The sequence below is a fragment of the Galleria mellonella genome, unplaced genomic scaffold (genome assembly GCF_026898425.1).
Source record: "Galleria mellonella isolate WM207_F2 unplaced genomic scaffold, CSIRO_AGI_GalMel_v1 utg1812, whole genome shotgun sequence".
NCBI classification, from domain to species: Eukaryota; Metazoa; Arthropoda; class Insecta; order Lepidoptera; family Pyralidae; genus Galleria; species Galleria mellonella.
The window spans coordinates 340,330-363,185 of NW_026442022.1; the positions used below are offsets into that span (position 1 = coordinate 340,330).

Below are 22,856 nucleotides of genomic sequence, written 5' to 3' on the forward strand. Positions count from 1 at the left end.
AATCAAAATAACTGGTTTTGCCACAATTTATTAATCAATTTTAATAAATTATTTGTAGAACAAAATCATAAGATTTCATGATAATATTTTAATGGAAGGGCTTGCTCCAGCGTTGCGTTTATTCTATGGTAATTCTTTTAAGATTAAATTTGATTTTTGTGGTATGAAATTTTAAATCATGTTTGCTCGTCGTTCTATACAATAATAGCTTTGTAAGGAACCTTTACGACTGGATAGGTCATATCACATCGTCCCTCATAATAATGTTATGAGGAACCTCTGTCAACATTTCAAATTTATACGGTATATTGTTGCTGATATTTCGAGATAAGAGGTATGCGGTATTTCGCTATTTCAGTGGCTTGTTGCCTTTTGCAACAGGAAGACTGTAAATTCGTGACTAAGAATTGCTTTTTCTGTACAATAATTTAGTTAATTATGAAATACGTATACTTCATACAATATACAAAATTTCTTGTTATTGAAAACAAAATATTGTCATTTCGAGCAAATCTATGCATTGAATTTACACTACAAAATAGTTATTTAGCTAGGCCTTTTATGATCAAACCTATTTATATTGCTGTTTTGGACAGAGGCATGTTACAAGTAGATGTACCACTCTAAGAATATTTGTTTATTTTTATTATATTGATTTTTCTAGATGGTTGCATAGATTAGTTTTCTAGTTTCGTAAATATCAAAGAAGTGCCAACTCTTAATTAATGTAGCGCTTATTTGTTTTGAGTTCAATATTCAAAATATAGTTTATTTTTTTTCTTATTTGTTATATTGTGAAGTATAGGCAAAGGTAACGCTGACCAGATCTACAGCCTAAGCTGATTTTATGACATAAAGTTTACATAAACAGCTACAATTTCCAAACACTCACTGTAAGTTCTATTATAGACAAATATATTAACATTATAATTTTCATCAATACCCCATGACGATTCAAAGTAAATGACCCGTGTACAATAAACACCGGAAACATTGGTGACAAGATGTAGAACTATTATGATGCAATAATATTTGCGACCCCTTATGGACTGTTAGGGGATTTATAGTTTTGCGACTGTTGTGTCGCACAAATGAAGTTGTTGCTACATGTGATATGCGATAAGGAACGTCTATGTTTATGATTTTGACGAATTGGTATTTACTTTTTTAAAACTGTATTCTAAAAATATGTATATCTTTATGTATTAAAGAGGTAGGTACAGTAGCATAGTGCATATGTATATATTTATTAATATGTGTAGGTATATATAGGTTGCGTATATGTAAAAATATTGTGACTTCTACGATTGCCTATCTATTTGATTTGTTTATTTTTTCCGCTTTTCCTTTAACAATTGTCAACTACATAATATACAGAATTTAATTTAGAAAAACCTGTTATTGGCCATACTACTACGTTATAAAATGCTTGTTAATTTTATATGTAAATCGCTGTTGGTTTTTTAAAATAAAGAAATAAATAAATAAACTAAACTTTCAACAAACAAACGTCTAAATATCTTTACAAATTTTCACTTACAAATATTACTAAGATAGAATGGAGAGAAATCGGTCGCACGTTTGCGTCCAGCCACCTCATCTCCCCATCGAGTTCTTGTTAAATTAGCCGACAGTAACGGCTGCGGGGCGAGATGATTTGTGGCGATCGTGATAAGGCAATATGCGGATGCTCCTGCGACTAGTCGAAAGGAAAATTGGCCAACATCGTTCACGTTTTGTCCAAGGGTGCCCTACCATCAGATAAACGTTTATATGATTTGCAGTTTTTTTTTTACTTCGTCTGTATTTTTGTATATATTTAACGTGATATCTTCACCATTTTTGAAATAATTCTGATAATTATTTTTGCTATTGATAGAGCTTTTTTTTTTCTTATTAAATATATTTTTAAATTTTAAATTGTTTTTCATATGATGATCTCATCAAGAGTGTTATAAAACAATCAGTTAAAGGTAATTAGGACTAGAACTCTTATAAAATTTATATGTAGGAACATATTTTAGCATAGGCGTAATTAGGAAAGGGCATGCCTATCACTGGATGTGAACCAAGCTTTGCAAATATATGATTAAGAGACATGTGTACTTTGTTAAGAGGTCAAGCGATCCTTTTGGAAGCCAGGAAATAGGAGAGAAGGGTCCGGAAATAATTTTAAAATGTCAACATATTTTCATGTTCTAAATTTGAATTTGAATTTTGTCGTTTAGAATAGAATAGAATAAATGTTTATTATCACGATACACATGGTACACCATTGAAGTCGCTTTTGTGAAGAGCAAACTGTACTTGTGTATCGTAGTGGAGATCAGTCGTATCCAGAGCCCCAGGGAGCGCGCGTAATGGCTCAGACCCGGCACAAGATTTAAGATATCACTTTATATGGCACTCGGCAGTTTTTGCTATTACATCCCATTTGGAGCTGAGCCAATATGGCACTAAGTTATCTTTCCGTTATTGGAACTTGTCTTCTATGCATTAGAAATATTACATTGTTTATCCAAAGTTCGACAGCGGAATCTAGTTGTGTATCTGTATCTGAAGATATTGTATATTTTTTTTATACCACTGAGGTGGCAAACAAGCATACGGCCCATCTGATGGTAAGCGGTTACTGTAGCCTATAAACGCCTGCAATACCAGAGGTATTACGCGCGCATTGCCGACCCTGAAGAAACCTCTTTACCCCCCTTTTGAAGAACCCCATGCTGTAGTCTCTTGGGAAATCTCGGCAGGGAGCTCATTCCATAACCTGAGTGTTCGTGGGAGAAAACATCTCTGAAACCGCGTTGTAAATGGTCGCGCATTTAGGCTGTAGGGTATGAGGGTGAACTTAGAATGGCAAACAAGCTGACGGCCCACCTGATGGAAAGTGGTAACCGTCGCCTATAGACATGAGCAGTACCATGGACATAACAGAGTATACTGTTTCACCCATGATACCCCCCATGCGTTGCCATTCCTGAGGACTCAGGTGTTATTCCTCTGTACCCAGTAAATTCACGCCAAAAGAAAGTGGCCGCAGGCATCATATTGAATAATTCCTCTGAGCACATATTGTATATATTTACTTGTATATCTTGTAATAGAGATTTTGAAATAGCGAAGATAGAATATTAAAATCACTCAAGGTGATCCGTTGTTAAGTCTCTGCTCGCTAGTCCATCTACCGTCTTTGTTTTTGCGGTTTCAAACTTTGTTACAAAAACAACTCTATTTGTGTTATTTCATCAGTTTATCATCATCATCATATGTATCATCACTGTTGAACATAGGCCTACCTTTTGGGGGTTTTCGCCAGTAGTTGCCACGCATGGCAAGCGAGTTAACAACTGCATTTGGACTTTGGTGCTGTTTTAAGAGGGACGCTGTTGCCCATTCCTCAACCACTGTATTCCCTTAGTCGCCTTTTATGGCACTCACGGGGCAGGAAGGGGTCATCACCATACAATACGTAACACAAGTTTAAAATATGTATAAAACGTCATCATATTATATAATATGTAATATGTTTAACCAGAGGGAGACTTTGTACAAAAGTCGATTGCTTGGGTACCTCTGTCCCATTCGTGTTTCTACCGTGAAGCAGTTGTGTTTGCATGGCTGTGTTTCGGTTTGAATGGTGGGATATGGCGTGAATTTACTGGGTACAGAGGAATAATACTTGAGTCCTCAGGAATGGCAACGCATGGGGGGTATCATGGACGAAACAGTATACTCTGTTATGTCCATGGTACTGATCATGCCTATAGGCGACGGTTACCACTTTCCATCAGGTGGGCCGTCAGCTTGTTTGCCATTCTAAGTTGTATAAAAAAATGTATAAAAATTCTTAGTTTTTGATTATCATCATCAGATGGTAATAATTCTAATATGTAAGCTCTAAAGTTGTTATTTGAGTGCTTCTCATGCTAGTTATGAATGACTAAATATTCTTTTCTCAATAAGTGAATAAAACGTATAAATAAAAGACATATGAAGGTAACAAGAAGTATTTTTAGATATCTTTTGTTTCATGATTCCTTACAAATCGTTAGTCAGACAAAAAATGCATTAGTGGCAAGAGAACAAAGAAGGGCGCGGAGGAAAATGCGGAGCGAGCCCTTGGGGTAATCGTGCTCGTTTCTATTAGCTGCCCGCCGCAAGGTAAGATTACACAAAGTTAACGCCTGAGTCATGTATCCTATACTGTGTCACAGAAATTAAGTACAGGCTACACGATGAATCCACAAAAGAAATATGGCGGCCATTTTTTTAAGTTTTGACATAAAATTTTCGTAGATTTTTTTTGAATGGATGATAAAGGAATAGTAACTCCGCTGGAGCTAACTGTATCTGCTGGTGGGGCACCAGTGAGGGATGATAGGTGAGAATGAAACGGCAGGTCAGTTAGCTCATCGTGAAATATACACCTGGACAGCAGCACGATGGTTTTCAATGGGGATAGAGAGTAACCAAAAATACAAAATAGATGTGTACTGCTGTTATGGTTTTGTTTCGGTTTGAAGGATGGGGTATGGTGATGAAATCACAGGGTTCCGGAACATAACATTTTAATCTTAGGAATGGTAGAACTTGAGATGTATCTAAGCATTATAGTATTATCTGTGATATCCATGGTACTGTTCGTGTTCATTCATAGACAACAGTTACCTAGCACCTTTTATTAGATGATGCGCTTTACTTTATTTAGATTCAAAGTTACTCAGATAATTTCTTTTTATACATTTATTATACAGAGATAAAATATCTCTGTATAAAAAATGTATAAAAAGAAAATAAGCCGATTTTTGATATGTTCTTTACATCAGTTTTGTGATTGTCTTTAATAAAATGAAATATTGACAATAGTGTTAGGCGGTTTAATTTGGTGGAAATTGGGAGGAACTTTACACCCGCTACAGTTCAGTTTTTGTCACATCTGCTTATTGTAGACATAAAATGAGATGTCTAGACATAAGGTCCGAGCGTCCAATAAATAAAAGGGATATTCCCTTACTGCGAAGCTAAGAAAATTGCGCACCTCTACAAAACGAGTATTGCCTTGCACGGTGCGATCATTATTTACGGCAAACTACACATTTCTCGTTGAAACACTACGCCGATATACTCTCATCCCATTAGTTTTACAACTACACCCGAGTTCTGAATAAAAGCTTTGTTGCCCAGCTTCAAAGTTCATTTTGGATTGGCTCAGTGGTTTAGAACGTTGAGAATTTTTCCCCAGCTCCGGAGAGAAATGGCTTCATTTCCTCTCCCCTTCGGATTCTGTTTTATACTGAGCAATTACCGCAGTGTCTTGTTTGGTGGGCCGTGAAAATTTAATGATACGATGTGTCGGCATATTATCAAGATATTTCTTAAACTTTTGAACGTGGATTTTTTGCCTCTCATTATTGCAATAACGAGAGATCATTAGCTCAATATTTAAATGTTTAAGTAGCAAAGTATCTTCGGTATTTTATTATGACTTTACATCGTCAATATAAGTTACTTTAATTTTCTAAAGTCGTTCTATTTTATGCTGTAAATTACCTAATAGTGTTTTGTTAGTATCTCTTAATTTTCTTAATATTTAAAAAGAAAACCTATTTTATTATTCATTTACTTCATTTCTAGTATATTTGACAATTTATATTATCTCACATGATGGAGCGTGAGCTGGGTTTGTATTTCGCGATATTATGCCACGATTTATCTTTCTTATCGTTGAAGCTTTTGAGAACTTTATAGGTCTCCAGGCTCCGAATTTGCATAGGTTTCTTTGTATATAGAGACATTATGTATGCGCAGTACATGTTGGTAACCATGTTACGTATTCTAAGCAACACTCAAAACCTTTGGGGGTCGTGTGACGACTGGGAGCACAATAGACTTAGGTAGTATTCGAAGCAACATTCATATTGTTACAATGTAGGGTAGAAAAGGATATAAGGTATTTTATATATTACTAGCGACCCGCCCGGGCTTCGCACGGGTGCAATGCCGCACCGCTATGTCCCTGTATTTTAAATCTTTAATATCTTTGGAAATATTCATTTAAATTACATGCTGTAAAGGGTCATATTGATCTATATTAAACGGACAATGTATTTAAGGTACTTAATTGAATAAAAATTAAAGCTGTATTGCTTAAAATAATTTCGTAAATAAGCAATTTTTTCATATAAAATGTAAAGGATAAAAAATGGTTATTGTAGGTTATTCTTAAGAGATAGACATATACCATCGCGGACTTTTTTGTTGATTTTTTTAAGGTGTAAAATATTGTAGTACATTATTTTGATTTATCTCGTGGTGTTCAGCCAGCGTTTGCAATGTAAGCGCAAAAAAATGTGTTTATTGACGACGACACATTAGAAACCTCTAAATTTATCAGTGTTTCTCTACAATATTATGCATGTATTATACATATAAACCTTCCTCTTGAATCACTCTATCTATTAAAAAAACCGCTTCAAAATCCGTTGTGTAGTTTTAAAGATTTAATCATACATAGGGACGGACAGACAGCGACAGCGACTTTATACTATTATATGAAGTGATGAGTATATATTATATAAGCAGTACGTTCCGATTATGTAAACGAAGTCATTGGTAAAAATTAGTAAAAATATATTACTTCTTATAAAATAGGCCACCGCTTCCTTTCTCGTGGGTGTCGTAAAAGGCGACTAAGGGAAGGGAAGGATGGGCAGCAGCGTCCCTCTTAAAATATCCAAATCCTAACTGCGGTTGCCAAGTATAGCAACTACTGACAAAAAACCCCAAGGGGAAGGCTTATGTTCAGCAGTGGACAGTTAAAGGCTGATGATGATGTTACTTCTATATAATCACTTTTTTTCCTACTGCCTATAAAATTAAGTTAAATTTTTTTGTGTTCCTGAATGTACCTTTACAAGAATAACTCCTTATTCTTATGGTCTGATTGATGGTGTTATTTTTTTTAAAATACTTAGAATGGCAAACAAGCTGGCCGCCCAAAGTGATAACTGTCACCTATATATATATATATATATATATATATATATATATATATACATCACAGAATAAACGCTCTCTTAACTCGCGCAATACAGTTATTAAATAATATTATAAACATCATTGATATTTTTTTTTGATGGGTGAAAATGGTACGGTAACCCCGCCTGCGCTAACGGGATACGTTGGCGGAGCACCAGTGAAGGGTGATAGATGAGAATGAAAACAGACCAGTTAGCCTATCATGACTAATTCATCAGGAATTAACCATGATAGTTTCCAGGGAGAACCGCGAGGAGGTCGACCTGGTTGGGTATATTGCTAGCAATGGGATTCTTAGTCTCCATTACTAACAATCCCTTTCTCTCCTGATATATTTAGTAGTAGCCTGCCAGAGATATTAGAAGTGGCTCAGACATATCTAGAGTCGGGTTAAATACATTTATTATAACTTTGTATGTTAGCACACTAGATTTATAACATTGATTTGGCTTTTGTTGTTATAATGTTGTAATTATTTTTAATGAAAGAATAAATAAATAAAATTATGCCCATATTGCCCCTCATGCGTGGCCACTCTTGAAGACTATGTTATTCCTCTGTACCTTATAATTCCACTGCCATATTCCACCTTTTAAATCGAAACAGCCATGTAAGCCTTCTTCCAAGCACAACCACTCTTTGGAATCAACTTCCAGCAGCAGTATTTCCGAACCGATACGACAACATAACCTTCAAGAAAAGAGCATATTCCTTTTTAAAAGGCTGGCAGCACACCTGCAATGCCGCTGGTGTTGTGGGTGATCATGGGCGGCGGTAGTCACTTACCATTAGGTGAGCCGCATGCTCGTTTGCCCCTGTGTTGTGAAAAAAAGAAGCAAAACTGTTTCACAGATGAAAAAAGAGTAGCACATAAGTTGTATTTAAAGGCTGAATTTTGTATAAAGTCTCCCTGTGGCGTATTTGAAACTTATGACGCCAGAGGGCATTATAGAGTAAAAAAATGAGTAAATTTAATAAGATCTATTTGCATTAGTAAATAATAAACAGTTATTTAACCAAACTCAAGCCAATTAAGTAATTAAATCGCAAGATGTCAACCAATTTGTATTTAATTTGATTGATGCTAGTTGGACGGTTACTTGATTAAAGTCCAAGTTATTGGACGGGCCTGGCTGAGTTTATTTCCGTTGATGTTTGTGTCAAATACCTTATAGACAGGAGTAAATTAAACGTCTTGTATGGAACTATAATTAAAGTTGCGTCTTAACGATCTTCTGCGGTGCAATGGCGGAAGTGGGAACTTAATGTAGTGTTATTAGTAGAGGCAATTACCGAGTTGCCTCTGGATATATCGAACAGCGCCATCTAGTTTAAGAACTAAGAACTAAGTTCAACTAAGAAGAACGGGCAAGAAACAGCTATTGCTTTTTTCAAATAATAAATTTGTATGAATACAAACTACTAAGCGGCATCAGATAATACGATTTAAAATATATAGTATATAATTGAAACAAATCAATAAAATGAATCGGTTACAATGACCAGAGCAGACCAGTTCCTGCAGACAGTACACGTTCACGAGTATGACGGGTGAGCCAGCCATCATTGCGCTCAAACATTTTAGGGAACTCAATAACCCGGCCCACCACGCCACCACCTGTCTGGACATTTTAGCGAGCATTACTTACTCATAGCCCCCAAGCACGCCATTGCTAGCAATTGCAATAGCAATATTGCAAGCAATAGAGTCGTTAGACTCCAATGCTAATAATCCCTTTCCCCCCGACACTGCTAGGTTTTTTTTATGGATGATAATGGTATGGTGACCCCGCCTGCGCTAGCGGGATACGCCGGCGGGGCACCAGTGAAGGGTGATAGGTGAGGATGAAGTAGGTCAGTTAGCCCATCATGATGAATTCATCAGGAATTAACCATGATAGTTTCCAGGGGGAACCGCGAGGAGGTCGACCTGGTTGGGTATATTGCTAGCAATAGGATTCTCATTCTCTCCATTACTAACAATCCCTTTCCCCCCGACACCGCTAGGTTAGGTCTCGCCAAATCAGGGGTAAGGCGTACACAAAAAAAAAACACATCTACGTATGCATTTCTTTGTAAACAATTATTAATTTTATTAATGACTAGCGGCCCGTCCCGGCGTCGCACGGGTGGACATTTTTACATTTTAAAAAGTGGCCATTATAAGGCTGCACACGCGACGGAAGCTTAAAAATGGAGTAACTTCTCCCGTTTTACCAACATTTCCCTTCACTGCTCTGCTCCTATTGATCGTAGCGTGATGAAAAGTATACTATAACCTGCCCAGGAGTATGAAGAATAATCGTACCAAGTTTCGTTAAAATCCGTCGAGTAATTTTTGTTGCTATAACGAACATACAGACAGAGAGATAAAAATTTTACTGATTGCATATTTGGCATCAATATCGATCATTAATCACTCCCTGATAGTTATTATGGAAATATATTTCATGTACAGAATTGACCTCTCTACAGATTTATTATAAGTATAGATATATATAAAGCCTTTACTAGTCTGAAGTATTGGTATTGACCTTTTTATTTTTACTTTTTATACGTTGATATTAAAAGTAAAAAAAAGTAAAAATTCATTTATTATCATAGTATGTTTGTATAAGTTCAGTGTAACACTGATTCCTACACTAGGCTGAGCGTGTCCTGGAGGAAACGTATTCCCAAATACATAGATGCTTACAGAAATTAACATAGGCGTTCTCGTAGTACAGATAATTGTTTACCTATTAGTTTAGTACTATATAAATAAACATACATACATACATATCTGTCACGCCTGTCTCCCATTAGGGTAGGCAGAAACAATGGAATGCCAAATGCTTCGCTTCAAACAAACCTCTTTCTCTTCTTCCACATTCATCAATCTTTTCATACACGCTCGCCGGTTACGGGTACTTTTAATTTGGCCCTTCTTCAGCAGGTCGCCTGTTTGATCGACATACGTCCGTCTAGGGCGGCCCCTACCGACATCTCTATTCATTCTTGCTCGATAAATCTCTTTCGTAATTCTTCTTAGATAAACATAGATAAACATTCTACGAATAATAATTGTGACATTGAAATAAAACTTGACCAGCAATGCGCCAGCAAACGCGATTACGGCCGCCTTACGTAAACTTTTTGCGTGTCCCATTTTACTCGGCTCCCCCAATGCCGACGCTCCCAAAGGACGCCGGCGCTATAATCCAGTTTCGCCCATTCTCCCCTCGTAAATGGAACGCCCGAAGTTATATTTCCCCCGTTGCATTTCAAATACTGTATCTTAAATCCGTCGCCGGAAGGTAGACAGTGCCAATATAAAATATTTACTTTTTAAATTAAAAATTCTATAGAGCTAAAGTGGTACATTTCATCATTTCTACTTTTTCAAGTTCAGTTAGCAAGTGTTTGGTAAGTGACAACTGTCTTGTATAGAGGGGGGGGGGGGGAGGAGAGAGGCGATTGGTAGTAATGTAAATTAACAATCTCATTGCTAACAATATACCCTATCAGGTCGACCTCCACGCGGTTCCCCCTGGAAACTATTATGATTGATTTATTGTTAGTCAAGATGGGCCAACTGACCAGCTTCATCCTTACCTATCATCTCTCACTGGTGCCCTGCTAGTGTATACCGTTAGCGCAGGCGGGGTTACCATTCCATTATCATACATTAAAAAAAAACTGTTTTCTATAAATATAAACTATATACCATGGCACCGGCAGACAGCAGAGGTCGCCAGTTCGGAGGCCGACCACATACTCATTTGTTGCAGTATCCGGCCGTTCATTTATCTTCCTAATGCTCCTCAAATATTGCGTCTAAATTGCGCCCACCAAGTACCCTCTTGTATCCAATAGCGAGGACGGGATGCCTTAAATACTGTACTGCAAACCATAAAAAATCTTATACATATGGTTGGAGAAAAGAGATAATGGTTTGAAGGGTGGGATATGGCGTGAATTTATTGGGTACAGAGGAATAACACCTGAGTCCTCAGGAATGGCAACGCATGGGGGGTATCATGGGCGAAACAGTATACTCTGTTATGTCCATGGTACTGCTCATATCTATAGGCGACGGTTACCACTTTCCATCAGGTGGGTCGTCAGCTTGTTTGCCATTCTAAGTTGTATAAAAAAGTTAGTTAGTAAGTTAGGTCGACCTCCACGCGGTTTCCCCTGGAAACTATCATGATTGATTTTTGTTGGATGATTTTTGTTGGAGTTGGATTCTTCACGATGGGCTTCGTCATCAACTATCATCCCTCACTGGTGCCCCGCCAGTGTATAAATAGCGCGAAAAATTGAATGGTGGAGTAGCCATTCCATTATCATCCATTAAAAAAACGTGTATGGTTCTCCTCATCACCATAGATTGACGTTTCTGAGATTTAAAATGTCACGCGTCTTTACACTGTAATTTAATTGGTATATCTCAAATTTTAAACAGAAACACAAACGTGAAATCTGCAGTGCAGACTTGCAAACGACTTTTGAACAAGGACTCCGTAATGCACGATTTTTACAATTCTTTCGAATACCTGTTATAAATATGAAAGCGTGTTTAGTTGTTATCTCTTAACATTTTAAGGCTCGACCAATAATTATACAATTTGCAGTACCGGTAGTATTTTGGATGGAGAAGGAGATAGCATATTTTTATTTCGGTATTCTGGCCAGTTAAAATAACTGTTACTGTAACAAAGTTGCGGGTGAAATTAATGTATTTATCTCTCTTTTCATATAAGAGTTTCCCCTTGTCGGTGCAATTAATCCATGCATCTTCCTCCAGCCAGCTCTATCCCAGGCCATATCCTTAACCTCCCATACGACATGACACCTAGTGTTTCTTTTATCTGTCCCATGTAGTTATTCCTCGGTCTTTCCCCTCTTTTTTTGCTCTCTGTTTTTCCTTCTGCTGTGCTCTTAAAAAAATCGTCATGTCGTATATAAGGTGGCCCAGCATCCCGCCTCTTCTATTCTTTATTGTTTTCATATTAATAATATAATAATCTAGTGTATTTTTTTAATGGGTGATAATGGTATGGTAACCCCGTCTGCGCTATCGGTATACACTGGCGGGGCACCAGTGAGGGATGACAGATAAAGATGAAAGTAGGTCAGTTAGCCCATCCTGACGAATTAAACTAGAATTGTTCACGATGGTTTCCAGGGGGAACCACTTGGAGGTCGACCTGACAGGGTATATTGCTAGTAATAGGGCTATTTGACCCCATTACTAACAATCCCTCTCCCCCCAATCTAGTGTATTTATTAAACATAACATTCGAAAAAGAATTCTTAACCACAGAAATGCTAATAGGATAGAGCCACTCATGTAGACGTCTATTGCGTACAAATTTTTTCTATTTTTCTATTATTCTTAAAATATTTCCCAATAACGATCTCAATATAAAGAGGTAAAGTTCTCAAGAGCACTTTAGTCGTAACGCTAACGAGTCGAGCACGGGACGTGACCGGGACGCGACGGGGCGCGGGACGGGGGACGTGGGACGCGGCACGCGATAGGGCACGCCGCCCTCGAGGGCTCTCCAGCTGCCTGACCTTTGTTCGTTCTGGTGGATGTGCATGTCGTATAAAAAAAAAAATATATATCTAAAGTTACCTTACACTCTTACCTACTACATTGAATATTTATTTTATTTGCAAAATCGCTTTTATATAGGTGATTAATTCTACGAATTACACACTAGACATGCAAGCCTGTGTCGTGTAATTCAGAAATGTGATTTAGCCATTGTGGTATATTAACTGCTCGGCTGACATACATATAAAGATACATACATGCTACTAATATTACTGAAGGGAAAAGGGATTGTTAGTAATGGAGATTAGCAACTATACTACTAGTAATATAGCCTACCAGGTCGACTTCCTCGCGGTACCCCCTGGAAAGTATCATGATTGATTCATTGGTGAATTGTTCACCATGGCTAACTGACCTGCTTCATCTTAATTTATCATCGTTCATTGGTGTCTCGTCAGTGTATAGATAGCGCAGGCGGGGATAGGCAAGGCAAAAGAATTTTTTGATAGAATAGAAACCATAATTCAATAACTTCGAAAAAGCGAATCTGTCCAATTTTCTTAGGGCCTCACATTTTAAGGCATTGCCCCACAATGCCCCCCTCCCCAGCTACGGCCATGACACAATGGGTTTCTTATAAGTTTTAAAAAATCAGTGTATGTTCAAAAGTATTTATATTTGAAAGCACCCCCGATTATTTTAAGAAATAAAAAAAAAAACGTATTTGGATACAATTATAAATACAACGTTGTATTTTGCTACAAAGTTGTATTGCACCCTTGAGATTTATAAACGTACTTCTTTAGAAAGGCCGGTAGTTAACTGGGACCTGTCAAAAGCACCTCGTAGCCGTACGGTGGGACAAAAGCCGTCCCCCGCTGTGTCGAACCGCGCCGCGTCTTTGACTGTAACATTTAGTTCGCAACCCTAACAGCACGGATATTGTCTCTCTACCTACGTTATAATTGTATGGACTCAATGCAATATTAAATACAATGAGAATTTTAATTAAAATTATGTCTTTTTATTATTAAATTTGTTTACAAATATGTAGGTACATTTCTCGTGTGCTCCTGGCATTGAAAAGGTCACCCTTTCTCGTGGGTGTCGTTAGAGGCGACTAAGGTTAAGGTAAGTTAAAAGTCGAAGGATGTAGGTAGCAGTGTCTTTCTTAAAATATCACCAAGGCTTAACTGCCGTTGCCAACACGCTTGCCAAGCGTGGCAAGTACTGGCATTTTACTTACTGGCATACTGATTGCGTGGCAGCAGTAACAGCATTCTGTGGGCATTGTGTAATAAATACGATAGCCCGATCCTCTCATTGTGGGTCAAAATTATTATAGGGGCCATAAAATGATTTTTGTATTTTTTTTTCTACTTACATAGTTTAAGTCAATTGTTACTAACAAAAATGGATCTTTGTAATCTATAAATAAAGAAATATTATTATTATTGTTATAACCCCCCAATAGGGGGAGGCCTGTGATTAACAGGACAATTAACGGATGAATTGGCATGGTATGTAGGTACATACCATTGAAGTCATCGCCAAAACTTTATTTACCTTATTTAATGCACGATACGGAATATTGTTCCATTCTGAGAAAATTTGACTTAAATCAATTATAAACGCCACACACTCACACCATTGTTCTATGTTAAATAAATTTAAAAAGTAATTATTTTAGTCAGTTTGGAATAGACAAAACAAAAAAATGTAACCATTGGTTATTATTCTACTAAAAAAAAAAAAAACGAAAACGTAACTTGTGAGTTTTTTTTTTGATGGGTGAAAATGGTATGGTACCCCGCCTGCGCTAACAGGATACGCTGACAGAGCACCAGTGAAGGGTGATAGATGAGAATGAAAACAGATCAGTTAGCCCATCATGATGAATTCATAAGGAATTAACCATGATAGTTTCCAGGGGGAACCGCGAGGAGGTCGACCTGGCTGGGTATATTGCTAGCAATAGGATTCTTAGTCTCCATTACTAACAATCCCTTTCCCCCCCGTAACTTGTGAGTTCAACAAAAAAATAAACATTCCAATAAATCTCACACAATATACATTTTCTTTTCATTTCGAATAAAATTTTAAAACCTAGTAAATGAGAGTGAATAACAATTTATATATAAAATTAGAAGGTTAAATAAAGTATTAACTTAACTAAATTGATACTAAGCTGTCTATACATAATCCCTTTGCCTCTATAGATAGGCTAAATTAAAAGCATACCACTCACTCTGTCCAAAGTCAGCACTCACATGGCACTTCTGTAACAACTACAAATGGCTGGCCGATAAAATTTTCACTGCTGCAGACTAAACCGCTCGCAAAAAGCTTCCAAAGAGCGATAAAAAATTCAGGTATCACCGTTTTCAGGCCCTTTCTGTTTTATGATCAACTTATTTTGAACCTTAAATGTAAAGCGTATAAGATCTACATATAACTACACAGTCTGTATCCACACAGAGAAATATCCATTTTAAACTTTATGTTGAGTGCAGTAAGTGCTATGAAGGATGGATACAGGTAGTTCTGTTAGACAGGTCAGTCGCCCTCTCGTCCCTGGAGAAGGGGGACGGGGAGGGGGGCGAGTACACCCCTAAATTAACTCGCCCTCGCTCACCTGCCCTTTGAAGATGCCGGCAACGTATCCGAACGACATGTTGGTACGACATCTTGATTAGTTTGTATCGTTTGTTAATGAATAATATTTAATTAATATTAAATAATAATTAATTATGTATAATATACATTATGATTATAAATACCTTGGTAGTGTAGCGGTTAAATATACCGCCTTCCTAATAACGGTATTGTGGGTTCGTACTCGCCGCAAAATATAAACAATTGTACTTTTTCATAAATAGGTATATTTAAATATTCAATAATATAGTTGTATTATACTATAAATTTTGACAATTTGTTACCATTTTATTTTATTGCAAATCAATTTATTTGTAAATTGCTTTTAAAAAAAAAAAGAAAACTAGAAATATGTCTGCAACCACTGTCTGCAGCGTGTGTGCACCGCGGGGTGGCCGCTCCCATAGAAATTGGATTTTCATTTCACTTTAATATAACTGTTTACCTTCAATGTAATCCAGTTAGGGGCGAGCGGCGCCGGGGGCACTAACTGTTATTATATATTTTCATCACGAACGAGCAATGTTTTGTTTAGACGCTTCGTTAGAAAAAAAATATGACTTGATTAAACGTTCTCGCGTGATTGAAATATATTTATGAACATTTTAATAGCTTATTTAATAGCTTCACAGTAATCTATTACTTTTATTCTCACAACTGGGGAGACTTTGTACAAAAGTCAATTACTTGGGTACCTCTGTCCCATTCGTGTTTCTACCGTGAAGCAGCTGTGTTTGCATGGCTGTGTTTCGGTTTGAAGGGTGGGATACGGCGTGAATTTACTGGGTACAGAGGAATAACACCCGATTCCTCAGGAATGGCAACGCATGGCGGGTATCATGGGCGAAACAGTATACTCTGTTATTTCCATGTTACTGCTCATGTCTATAGGCGACGGTTACCACTTTCCATCAGGTGGGCCGTCAGCTTGTTTGCCATTCTAAGTTGTGAAAAAAAAACTGTATACTGAATTTTATAATAAAAATTATTCGATACTTTTTTTTAATGGATGATAATGGAATGGTAACCCCACCTGTGCTAATGGTTTACGCTGGTGGGGCACCAGTGAGGGATGATAGATGAGAATGAAAAATGCAGGTCAGTTAGTCCATCGTGCTAAATACACTTGGAATTCAGCACAAGTTTCCAGGAGGGACCACGGGGAGGTCGACCTGGTGATATATTGCTAGGAATGGGGCCCTAAAACTCTATTACTAACAATCCCTTCCCCCAATGATTCTATACTGAAATTCAGATTACGACAATGATAAACCGGTTTATAAAAGTGCTACTCTGTAGTTTATTGTACGGAGTTATAACACCTTGGACTACAGGAATGGTGGATGAGAGGTGGGTACTATGGGCGGCACAGTGTTTCTATCATTATTACTGGGTTATCGCAAGTTAAGATAAATTAGTAATTTATATTTATTTCGTATTAAGTATATATTAATAATACATATAATAAAATTGTAACTGTACGACATCTATACATTGAAGATCAGCCGTTGTCTGTCCACTATTGGACGTAGACCATACATGGGAGATATTTAAGAAAAAATAATATAGTGTCTTAATAAGGGCAACAGAAGACGTAACATTTTTTTGTTATTTAATAATAATAATAATAATAAACTCTTTATTGCGCACAGTAGAGATGTATACAAGGAGTATTTATACAGAATGTGCATATACAAAAGGCGGCCTTATCGCTAAAAGCAATCTCTAACAGACAACTATTTAGTTTATAAATGGCAGTTTTTTTTTAAGAAATTTAATACGAGGCCTCTGAATCAGGACAATAAAAGATGAAAACAATATATTTTTTTTAATTCTATCTGTCTGCTTGTCTTAATGTTTGTTCTGGTATCACGCAAAAATTACAATACCAAATTAGATGCGGTTTTCACTGCTGTACTTCCGAAGGTCTTACTTTAAATTTGGTATATGTTTTATTGTAAAACGTCATCCAGATGTTATCGATTTCATTAGTAGTGCTATTTTTAACTGTCCACTGCTTAACACAGGCTATGTTTTGTATGCCTATGTAGGCCTTTATAAAAGGGATTTTGCCAGTAATTGCCACGCTTGGCAAGCGGGTTGGCAACAGCAGATTGGCTTTTGGTGATGTTTTAAGAGGGACATAAGCTCTCTTTGTCGTCTCTTACGACACCCATGGGAAAGGAAGGGATGGTGTATTCTATGCCGGGACCTATACGGCTATATATATTATAAAATATGTTAATATATATTTGTAGAGGGTGGGTCAAGTCCGTTCCCGTACTCTGGTCACGTAATCGCAATGGTTTCAGCCTTCGTAATACTTTGTAAAAGTTAAAAACGATATGACGTGCACACAATTGTTAAGGTGTCAGGCACGCTTTGAAAAATGTAAGCTACTTTTGTATATTCAAGAACAGAAATAATTTAAAATTGTGTTCCACAGAAAAACTACTTTATTTTTTTTATGCAAACTTAGAATGGCAAACAAGCTGACGATCCACCTGATGGAAAGTGGTAACCGTCGCCTATAGACATGAGCAGTACCATGGACATAACAGAGTATACTGTTTCGCTCATGATACCCCCTATGCGTTGCCATTCCTGAGGACTCAGGTGTTATTCCTCTGTACCCTGTAAATTCAATTCCATATCCCACCCTTCAAACCGAAACACAGTCATGCAAACACAACTGCTTCACGGTAGAAACACGAATGGGACAGAGGTGCCCAAGCAAAAGACTTTTTTAAAGGCAAAACCAGTTATTTAGATTTAAAAACTTAACTACTAAATATATTTTGATAAAATTTCTATGAAAATAATATGTAAGTATATCCATTTAAATAAAAAAAAAAATAATTCCCCTAATCGATTTGTACGGACGAACGGACGGAGTTATGCCAGAAGTTATAAAACCAGCTGTGATTTAATACGAGTTTTAACCAATGTGTATTTTAGTTAAACTTGAGCTGAATTCTATATCGATGTTATATGGTGGTACAAGGGCTTACTCACTCTAATATCCACCCTAACTTGATTATCAAGAGCAAGCTGTACCTACAGGAATTTGTTATAGTAGGGCTAACTAATTGAAACGGGATTGACGAGTTTAGCAAATCTAGTCGGTTTATTCACAAGTTGTCAAAGTAACAAACTAAACCACTGAACCGTTATTGATAAAATTTCTATGGAAACAATCTAAAAATATATCTTTTTAGATAAAAAACTAACTTTTCAAATTGTTTTACAAATGACACAGTTCTGAAGTAACGAACATAAAAATAATGCAATCGAAATGTAAACCTCCTATTTTACAATCGGTTGAAAACTATGGAATCAAAAATTAAAAAACTTATAGATTTGGATGACTGAAGTTGATTTCAATATTTAAAAAAACGAGATATTTCAATGTTTCTTCTTTATTTCTCATAAAGAGTAAAGCTATAAAAATGGTAGTATAAGTTTAAAATAATATTCAACTAAATTTGATATTTAGTTAGTTATCAGAAGCAGATATGTAGATACTATTTACATTAAAGGTTGCAAACATTGCAGAGAATCCAGCTGTCTAGAAAATGGAATGGTAGCCCCGCCTGCGCTGGCGGTATATGTTCACGGGTCACCAGTGAGTGATGATAGGTGAGAATGAAAAGGTAGGTCAGTTAGCCCATTGTGATGAATACACTTGGAATTCAGCACGATAGTTTTCAGGGGGCACCACGTGGAGGTCGATTGATGAGGGTATATTGATAGCAATGGGGACTAACCTCCCCATTACTAATAATCCCTTCCCCCACCCCCGACTTATGTATTAGGATAGATAGATACTATTCATTGTTTCCTCCAAAAGATTACAATAGTAAACTTAGGTACTCGTTTATAGATTATAGAAACGTATATTGCTGTATATATGTACATACGTATATTAAACGTATAAATATTAACGTATATATATATATTAAACGTATAAACCCCCCTCTGGTTAAACGGTCGTTCGTAATGAGCAAATTACAAAAAACAACATGTAACTTCAGATTTAATTTCTTAAAATACTATGATAATAACGGGAGAAAGAAGAATTTTTAATAATTAATAAAAATATGAATTCTTTAAAATAGATTTTTCTTTTTTATACAATTTAACAATAGATATTTTTGGAAAAATCTAAAATAACATTTAACTGGATTAACCCACACGGGTAAATTTTTTTTTTTAATTTATTTTAGACAGACAGCTAGAATAATACATAATTATACACTTAAAAAGTAATTTGACAGCCGCGTTGGGGGTAAGGGATTGTTAGTAATGAAGACTGAGAATCCCATTGCTAGCAATATACCCAACCAGGTTGACCTCCACGTGGTTCCCCCTGGAAACTATCATGATTAATTCCTGATGAATTCATCATGATGGGCTAACTGGCCTGTTTTCAATCTAATCTATCACCCTTCACTGGTGCTCCGCCAGCGTATCCCGTTAGCACAGGCGGGGTTGCCATTCCATTTTCATCCACCATAAAAAAATTTGGCAGCCACTAAAGTTTGCACAAACGTAATACAAGTGAAGGAAACGCAAAATTAAAAAATACAACTTTTTATAACTGTTATACGAAATTGGTTCTACAAAATACTTTATTGTAGAAAAACCGTTCCATACTGCAGTGCCATAAAACGGAATCTTACATAATAAAGCGCAATATCGACCGTCCGTCCGTCCGTCTACCTACCTTACCGTACCTTATGACCTTTACAGCTTCGTAGCTAAGCTTGGCAAGCGACCAGTCTTTAACCTGCACGCAATCTACACTTGAGTATTTTACTACAAATAATGTAATCGTTTCATAATTTAATAATTATTGTAATTCGAATATAGGTATGTAAGTATGTAGTAACATTTTTTTTTAATGGATGATAATGGAATGGTAAGCCCGCCTGCGCTATCGGTATACACCGGCGGGGCACCAGTGAGGGATGATAGGTGAGGATGAAGCAGATCCGTTAGCCCATCGTGACGAATACAACAAGAATTGTTCACGATGGTTTCCAGGTGGAACCACGAGGAGGTCGACCTGACAGGGTATATTGCTAGCGATGAGGCTACTAATCCTCATTACTAACAATCCGTTCTCCCTCCTATGTAGTGACATTATAAAATATTTATTTCATACAAAATATATATATTATTACATTTATTTGTTATTATATATTAATGTGCACCAGAGGGAGACTTTGCACAAAAGTCCATTGCTTGGGTACCTCTGTCTCATTCGTGTTTCAACCGTGAAGCAGTTGTGTTTGCATGGCTGTGTTTCGGTTTGAAGGGTAGGATATGGCGTGAATTTACAGGGTACAGAGGAATAACACCTGAGTCCTCAGGAATGGCAACGCATGGGGGGTATCATGGGCGAAACAGTATACTCTGTTATGTCCATGGTACTGCACATGTCTATAGGCGACGGTTACCACTTGCCATCAGGTGGGCCGTCAGCTTGTTTGCCATTCTAAGTTGTTAAAAAAAAAGGTGTCCGCCTTATATATAAAATAATCTCAGTACTAGTTCTACCTACATCACAACTTTTGATTTTTTTTTGTAATTTATATTTTATTTAATTTTATACTTTCTTAAAAACACAACATGCCTTAAAGTTATCTAATATTCAAAGCTGATCAGTGCTCGATACGATTACAATTCGAGAAGGTGTAATAAAAATACATTATGGATTTGTTGATAAAAATGTAGGTCGAGAAAGTGGAGTAATAGAGGAAATTCAAGCAGGAAACTGAAGCGAATTATATAGAAGCGTGCCAAGGTTGTACTACACTAACGGGTCATGGTTGAAGCATAGTTCAGTTATATATAGTCATAGTTTATAATATAAGAGAAGCTGCTAAACCTTGATATATTGTTCACTAACATATTTATGATTCACATTCACATTAACATATTTATATTCCTGAGGACTCAGGTGTTATTCCTCTGTATCCTGTAAATTCACGCCATAACCCACCCTTCAAACCGAAACACAGCCATGCAAGCACAACTACAAATAACATACAGAGTATTGTCATCATCATACCAGCCTTTAACTGTCCACTGCTAAACATAAGCCTCCCTATAGGGGGTTTTGTCAGTAGTTGCCACGCTTGGCAGGCGGATTGGCAACCGCAGTTAGGCTTTGGAGATCTTTTAAGAGGGATACTGCTACCCATTCCTAGCCCTCCCTTATACCTCTCTTACGTCCTCCCTTCTACACCCACGGAGAAGGAAGGGATGGCCTATTCTATACCGGGGTCATATGGGAATATGGGATACATAGTACAGGAGGTACTAAACATTTTGTAGTTTTAAATTGTAATTTATTAAGTTTAGTCTTTAATATGTTTTGTACCCATGCTACTACATATTGTAAGAACATGTAAGAATGTAATATAAAAATGTTAAGAATATTAAGTAAATACTTAATTTTAAGTAACGCCAACAATTTAAATTTGACCTGAATAATCTTGCTTTATAAGACTCAATACTTACGTAAACTCTGTAAGTTTCAACCCTATAATCAGAACATGATCAGCAACTCGAATTTCTTATAGTTTTTCAATAAATCACTCATTAAAACTACAGCAGAATCATAAAGAATGTGACAATTTAAAAGAGCCTACTTAAATATAATTAGTAGATAACATTTCAATTATGGACCGTGTTGGGCACAGCGAGTACGAGAGAGGAGGACAACACTTTTTTCACTTTCGAAATAGTCTAAGGATCTGTTACAAATAATGTACTCGTAATTTGAATTTGAATCGAATTAGTCATAATTGGACAGGTTTATATTGCTTTGATTATTACAAATTTTATATGATCTCCTTACGGCTTCAACGTCAGTATCATCGAAGTTGTACAATATAAAATTTTAGCTCAATTATTATACTAACAAGTGCTCGTAATGTTACAAAATCTATTCCAAATTTTGAATCTGAAAGATATATTATAAAACTATATTTCAATAGGATGGGCAGCAGCGTCCCTCCTAAAACATCTCTTAAAACCTAACTGAGGTTGCCAACCCGCCTGCCAAACGTGGTAACTGCTGGAAAAACTCCACTTATTGGAAAGGCTTATGTTCAGCAATGGACAGTTAACGGCTAAAATAATAAAAAAAAGGTATAAAGATGTTTAAAGTAATACATTAAAAGTAATTGAAAAAAGTATCACTAAAAAAGAAAAATCTTCGTCAATAATAAATTCTCAATGTTTAGAATAAGGAAACCTTGTAAAACATAGCAAAATATAAAGAGTGTCTGAAAAGATCGAATTGCCGATTGGACGGAACGCTATTTTCCCTGGGAATATGAAGATAGAAAGCAGCCGACCCTTTGTACGCGTAATGGCTTGGCTTCGGGGAGTCTTTGCGACTCGACGCAAATTGGATTTAGCAAAAACATCTCGTTAGAATTATGCTATCTTTGTATTCGGTCGGGAGAAATAAATTAAATAGGTATAGCTAGATATATTGTATATAATTGTTGTGAATGCGAAAGTAATCCAGTATCTGTTTTTTACATATACGCCAATTTTTTACTAGTAAAACACATTGGTAGTATAAGAAAACCTACGT

The 22,856-nt window shown here is 36.6% G+C and overlaps 1 protein-coding gene across 1 annotated transcript in view; it reads left to right on the plus strand.

Annotated features, from left to right (window-relative positions):
* LOC113518932 (vesicular acetylcholine transporter) overlaps window positions 1-22,856 on the plus strand; it is a 46,451-nt gene that overhangs the window by 16,770 nt on the left and 6,825 nt on the right. The window lies entirely within an intron of this gene.